Here is a 6,745-nt window from a genome sequence, read left to right as displayed (position 1 = left end):
TCCCAGTGATTCGGGAGGCTGAGCCAGGAGGATTGTGTGTTCAAAGCCAGCCAGCAACGTACCGACCCTAAGCAACTCAACAAGACCCTGTCTCAATATTTAAAATAATAATAATAATAATAATAATAATAATAATAATAAAAAGGGTTGGGAACCCTAGCTCTGTGGTTAAGTACCCCTGGGTTAAACCCCATTTTCAAATATATCTCAAACAGATTTAAACACTATATAAAACTGTTTGGCAGAATCTTTTAAATTTAAAAGATTTAAATTTAATTTAAATTTTTAAAATAAAAGGAGAACACTTTTAATTCCACTCATAGGTACCTACCCAACAGAAAGTAGCTATATGAAAACCAAAAGATAAGTACAAAAATATTCCTAACAGCATTCCTGTCTCCTAAGTTCTGCCTGCTAACTGATTGCACACTGGGACTCCCAGAATTACTTGTTTCTTTTGTTTTTTAATATTTTTAGTTGTAGATGGACACAATACCTTTGTTTTATTTATTTATGTTTTTTATGTAGTGCTGAAGATTGAACCCAGTGCCTCACATATAGATAGGCAAGTGCTCTGCAAGTGAGTCACCATCCCAGCCCTCCCAGAATTACTTGTTACAAGGCACAACTGGAACCAAAATCCCAAATGTTCATTCAGAGTACAATGGATGACTCACAGTGGATCCAACCAGTGGAGTATTACACAGCCACGAAAATAAACCAGCTGCAATAACACAGGCAAAGCTCATAAACACAGTGTGGAACAAAGGAGGCCAGACACGAAAGAATGCCTTGTGCTCCCACTTATAAAAGTTCAAACAGGCCAAACTGGTCCTCGGTGAGAAGTCAGGACAGAGCCAGCCTCCTTGGGGAGGAAGGGAGGAGTGTGGGTGCTGGTGGCGCACAGCTTCTTCAGCTGGGCCTGCTCACAGAGGTGCGCTCCCTGTGCGACAGGACAGTCACCAGCAGTCCATGGGGCTCAGCCCTTTCCATGTCTGAGAATCCGATCAGGGAACACAAAGGTCGGTGCTGGCACAGAGTCAGAGTTCAATGCATGTTGGGTGTTCAGTGCGAGGACCCGGGGAGCAGGTGGGGCCCGACCACAGGGAGCCTGACCAGTGAACAGCTGCTGTTCAGCATCTGCGTCCTGCGGGGCCGTGCTGGGATAGACACGCACACAGCGCCCAGGTGGGTCCCTTCCTAAGGCATGATAAGGGCACAGCTACGGGAGTGTGGGGTGACTTCCCCAGCCTCAGGATGCACAGCAGGGAGTGGGGGTCCCTGGCCAGGGGACTTCCAGAAGGAGAGTGGGTCCTGGAGGGAGGCAGGATTTCAGAAGATGGGGGTGGCCAGGAGGGGCTGGGGAGAAGGAAACTGAGTGCGTGGAGGGAAGAATCCGGAAGACACCTGTGAAAATGACAGGAAGCCCGTCTAGTGGCCCTGGGGGTTTCTGAAAATAAGTAGTAAAAGTCAGAACCTGGAAAGCACAGGTGGGCCGGGCGCTGTGGCGCACGCCTGTAATCCCAGAGGCTCCGGAGGCTGAGGCAGGAGGATCCCAAGTTCAAGGCCAGCCTCAGCAATGTAGCGAGACCCTGCCTCAAAATAAAGAAAAATAAAAAGGGCTCAGTGGTTGAGCACCTCTGGGTTCAATCTCTGGTAAAGAAAGAAAGAAAGAAAATGAAAGGAGGAAGGAAGGAAGAAAGAGAAAGGAGGAAGGAAGGAAGGAAGGAAGGAAGGAAGGAAGGAAGGAAGGAAGGAAGGGAGGAAGGGAGGAAGGGAGGAAGGGAGGAAGGAAGGAAGGAAGGGAGGAAGGAAGGAAGGAAGGGAGGAAGGAAGGAAGGAAGGAAGTCAAGGAAAGAAGGAAGGAAGGGCAGATGGAAATGGAATGAGGAATAGGCCAGTTTGGAGACCAGACAAGAAGTCACAGAGGCCAGGAGGAGGCAGATAAAGGTCTTCACCCTGCCCAGCGGAGGCGGTGCTATAGGACCTCTCTCCTCCTGGCTCCTGGTGGCAGAGGGAAGGGCACCCGGCGGACGCGGCCGAGGACTAAATGGGACACGAGGTGGCAAGAGGAGCCCCTGGAGACCAGCGGAGGGGCGCTGTCTCGGGCGGGCACTGCCCTGGGTCCCGACGTGCCCCTGCGGGAGGCGGCTGGCTACAAGCCAAGGCTGCCTTGCCCTGAACCCAGGAGGCTCTGGCCACCTGCAGGGGAACTTGTCACTCTGTGTCCTAGAACAGGCAAGTAGCCCAGTTTGGGTTATGTTTTTCCTTTTTTTTTTTTTCCTTTTTTTTAATTTTGTAGTTGTATGGTCACAAGACCTTTTTTTATTTCTTTCTATTTATGTGATGCTGAGGACCGAGCCCAGGGCCTCACACGGTGAGGCCAGCGCCCCCTCACTGAGCCTCAGCCTCAGCCCCTGTCCCCCACATTTGATAGACGTGGGGAGAGAGCCTCGTTCTCTGTCTGGGTGGACTACAATCAGGTCTGATGAAAACCGCGAGCAGCCGCGGCTCCAGCTGGGGGGTGGGGGGGGACGGGACGGGGAGGTACCGGGCAGCTGGGCCGTGGGCCGTAAATATTCTGCTTAAGGGATCTGAGTGACATGGCGCAATTTTTAACCACAAAAATATGATGTCATCTAAACGTCCAATGGTAGAGGGATGGCGGTCCAAACGCTCCTGTTCACTCATTCCACAAACATCTGAGTCCCCACTCTGCCGGTCCTCCCCCTGGGCCACGGGGGTGCAGGAGCAAACAAGGGGTTCTAGGTGTGAGTGTCTTGGTCCATGTTCTGTTGGCAGACACCCGGGACTGGGTCACACAAAGAAAAGAGATTCATTCTGGCTCGTGTCTGGAGTGGCGGAAACTCCAAGGTCAGGCGGAGACATCTGGTGTTAAAATGACGGAGAAATGGGCGCCGGCGGGAGGGGTGGCCTATGGCTGTGATAATGCAGCCTCAAGAGCCAGGGCCCCACCCCAGGCCCACCTCGGGCACCAACTGCCACGCTGCACCAGGCCTCCGCCTGAGTCCCGAGGCGTTTGTGGCTTGGATCTAATGGCCCTCGGGTCCAGGTGTGGAAGCTGGCGGCAAGGTCCAGAGGAGTTTGGGGAAATGGTTGGATCATGAGGGCTCCAGCCTCCCCCGTGGATTGACCCGTTGACAGCCGGGTGGACTGCTGGGAGGTGAAGGGGGGTGCGTGTGGAGGAAGAGCGCCCCTGGGGACTGTATCTTGTCCCCACCCCTCCCTGCTTCCCGGATGCCTTACCTCAGGCCCAGAGCCATGGAGCTGCTGACCGTGGACTGAAAATCTGAAACCCTGAGCCAAAGTGGATCCCTGGGCCCCGGGTGGTTGTTCTCAGGTGCTTGTCAGAGTGACGGAGCTGACCAACTCGGGCAGGAACAAACTCTCCTCAAACTGCAGCACACTGTCACCCAAGTCCAGGATGCCAAGTACACGGAGCACGGGCTCCCATGTCCACTCCATGCCAGGCGCTGTCCTAAGTCCTTGGGGCTCGGGTTCCTAATCACCGGGTTACCCTAAGTGGCTCTGTTCTCTAACACTGGCACTGGAGGTTATTTTGAGGATTAAATGAAAAAAAAATATATGCAGTATTAAGTGCTCGATAGAATTCAACTCCAGATGACAACATGAACAGTAGCTCTGATGATCACTGTCACTCCTGTCCACGGCCTCACCCACTAACATAAGATGATCCAGGCGTCTCCACCACAGGACCCGCATCTAGGCAAGGCCTCTCTCTTCTGCCTTCGTCCCCCGCCCATAATTAGGACTGAACACGGTGGGGGGGGGGGGGCACGCACAAACTACTTCACCCCTCTGCCTCATTGCCCTCATCTGTAAAGTGGGGACGGTGAGACCTTGTGATATTAAATGGGGCAACGCACCGGGTAGGCGTGGGGGTTAATGTCCTGCTTTTCTGAGCACCTCACCTGTGTTTGGATGTAAACAAACAGTCCTATGAACAAAGAATTTGCAACCTGCAAGTGGAGAGGCTTAAGACGGGTGTCAAGGCACGGAGCACGGATGGACGTGGAGCCGAGTCTCAAACACACCAGCATGTGACACCGTTCAGGTCTGGCAAGTTGCCTCTGGACCCAGCAGGACTCCCTCTCAGGGCAGAGAAGCCAAGAGATGGGCGGGGGGGATAGAGCCAGACCCAGGGAGCAGCAGGCAGAGGGCAAATGCTCTTCCAGGTAGGATTTTGGAGAGGAAAGGGAAGAGGTTGAGCCTTCTGGAGAGTAATATCTACCGAGCACCTACTGTGTGCCAGGCACTGTGCTGAGTGCTTTAGGACTATTACCTCATGTACTCTTCAGTAAAAGCCCACAGTGAGCTGGGCGAGGTGGCGCACACCTGTGATCCCAGCAGCTTGGGAGGCTGAGACAGGAGAATCACAAGTTCAAAGCCAGCCTCAGCAATGGCAGGTGCTAAGCAACTCAGGGAGATCCTGTCTCTAAATAAAATACAAAATAGGGCTGGGGATGTGGCTCAGTGGTTGAGGGACCCTGAGTTCAATCCCCAGTAGTACCCCCCCCCCAAAAAAAAGCCCGTTGTGTATGGATTATCATTTTGCCTATTTGATAAAGAAGGGGAAGCCCGGAGTTGAGGTGTATGTTAGCCCAACTTCAGTGAGTCCTCACTATAACACAACCCCCAAGATAATCAGCTTCTCAAGAGAAAAGGTTACTTTGGCTCACAGCTGGAAATTCTGGTCCATGATGGGCTGGCCCCGTGGCTTTGGGCCTGTGACAGGGCAGCGCACGGCAGGAGCAGCTGAATGAGCAAACAAAGAAGGCACTAGAGTCCCTCTGTCCCCATCAAAGGCACACTCACAGTGACCTAAGGACCCTTCACTAGGCCCACCTCCTAGTGGTTCCACCACCTCCCAACTGCCCCACCCAGAACCAAACAGCTGACACAGGGACCCTTGGGGGACTCGGGGCATCCAAACCCCAGCCAGGCCAAAAGCTGAGGCGCGCTGGAGCCCCTTGGACGGCACCCGGTCTCCTGCCTTCCTTGCTTCCTTCCGAGGTCCCCAGGAGCCGAACACACAAGGACAGCTCAGAGCTTTAAGTCCCAGACCCTTCTCCTCCCAGGGCCTCTGTCCCCGGTGGCTTCACTGAGGCTGTGGACTTAGCTTGGCCAGGGAACTTCAGACCTCAGGGACAGTGAGGCCGGGGCAGGAGGAGGCAGTAAGTCCAAAACCCAGACCAGCTAAGGGGCTGCCTGTGGCCACCGATGGGACTGCGTGGTGCCAAGCGCACGCACGTCCTGCCTGCAGCCCTTGGAGACAAGCCCCAGAGTGAATCAAGGTCGTATCGCTTTCCTGAGATCACGGCCAAAGGTGAAGACCTTTCCCTCCTGTGTGTGAGGCTGTGTGCTCTGGGCGTGCCGGTCCCCATGGCAACGCAACAACAACAACAACAGGAAACGGGGACTCACGGGGACTCACCTGGTGAAGCTCGGCTCCTGCGAGAATCTGTGTCAGGTCCAAAGCGCCCCCTGGTGGCAGGTACTGGTACTACCCTCACTTTACCTGTGCCCGCTCCACAGCCCAGATGGCAGGACCCTCTTGGCCAAGTTGGCAGAGCCTGGAATAGAAGGGCTCCACTCGGAGCCCATTCGCCCTGTCACTTCTCTGGTTGGGCAGGTGAATGGACAGATAGACAGACGGAGGCCTGCCTCCCAAGGCCCAGGCTGCACCCAGATCCATTCTCTGACACTGGCCAAGCACATCTGACCGCAGGGGTGGGTTCCTTTCTGGAATTAGAAACCAGGACCACAACAAGCATCACTGACCACAGTGGGCTGGTTTTTGTTTGTTTGGGGGGTTCTGTGGTGCCGGAGACTGAACCCAGGCCCCGTGTATGCCAGGCGAGCGTTCTAACCACTGACCTTCTCCCCAGCCCCACCAGGGGGACTTGAACCCATGCTCCAAACAGAGTCCAGAGATTAAAACGACACAAGACATTCTGGTGGCACAGGCACCTCCCTGTGCACAGCCTCAGTCACCACACAACTGCAGCCATCCACAGCAAACCTCCATCCTGCCATGTCCTTTGCCCTGGAAGGGGAAGCCAGCCAACGTGTCCCAACCCCAGGAGGGCCCAAGATGGGGTGAGGCCCAGGCCCTGGCCTCACTGGACAGTGGGAATCCTTGTCCGCAATGCCTCTGCCCCCCCATCCCGCTCCCGGGACGCAGACTGTGCCCTTTATGCTGTAATTCAGCCCAGCTGACCCCACCCTGAGAATGGGATCCCTTGGGGGCACTACTGAAAGCCAAGAATTCCAAGAATTTAGGGGGGCAGCCCTTGAGAAAACAGGCCAGTGGCTTGATATTTGGGCCAAGGCAGCCTTTCCATCCCGGGCCTGGGAGGACTCTATACTGGGTCCACCCTCCTGCAGGAGAAACCCAGCAGGCTGGGCCAGGGCCAAGGTCCTCGGCTTCCCCACAGCCTCCAACATGTTGGCTGGGAAAGACCTGAGCAACGTGTAGCCCAGAACTTTCCCAGGGCGTGAGCCTCCCTTGGAGGCAGGGTGGGGGCAGGCAGGGCCCAGGCAGTTTGCCTCAAGTGGAAACTTGGTGGGGTTTCAAATCCAAAGGAATGTTCTCCGCGGTAAGGAGTCTGACCTTCACAACCACGGGCACTTTCTAGCACTGGTCTGAGCAGTGACTAAGGGGCAGTAGTGTAATGGACACTGGGCGCATTTTACAGGCTGA

General features: G+C 54.7%; 1 long non-coding RNA gene across 1 annotated transcript; it reads right to left on the bottom strand.

Annotated features, from left to right (window-relative positions):
• Positions 1-788: 788 nt before the first annotated feature.
• On the bottom strand, positions 789-6,193 carry LOC144367874 (uncharacterized). The gene is made up of 2 exons (XR_013427428.1): positions 5,477-6,193; positions 789-4,797 (listed from the first exon to the last, which is right to left on the bottom strand). It is a non-coding gene; the product is annotated as an uncharacterized LOC144367874 (long non-coding RNA).
• Between the last annotated feature and the right edge of the window lie 552 nt (positions 6,194-6,745).

Source organism: Ictidomys tridecemlineatus, chromosome 11, assembly GCF_052094955.1.
Source record: "Ictidomys tridecemlineatus isolate mIctTri1 chromosome 11, mIctTri1.hap1, whole genome shotgun sequence".
NCBI lineage: Eukaryota > Metazoa > Chordata > Mammalia > Rodentia > Sciuridae > Ictidomys > Ictidomys tridecemlineatus.
Note: the sequence above shows the minus strand (reverse complement) of the source record. Positions and strands in the feature narration are given on the sequence as shown.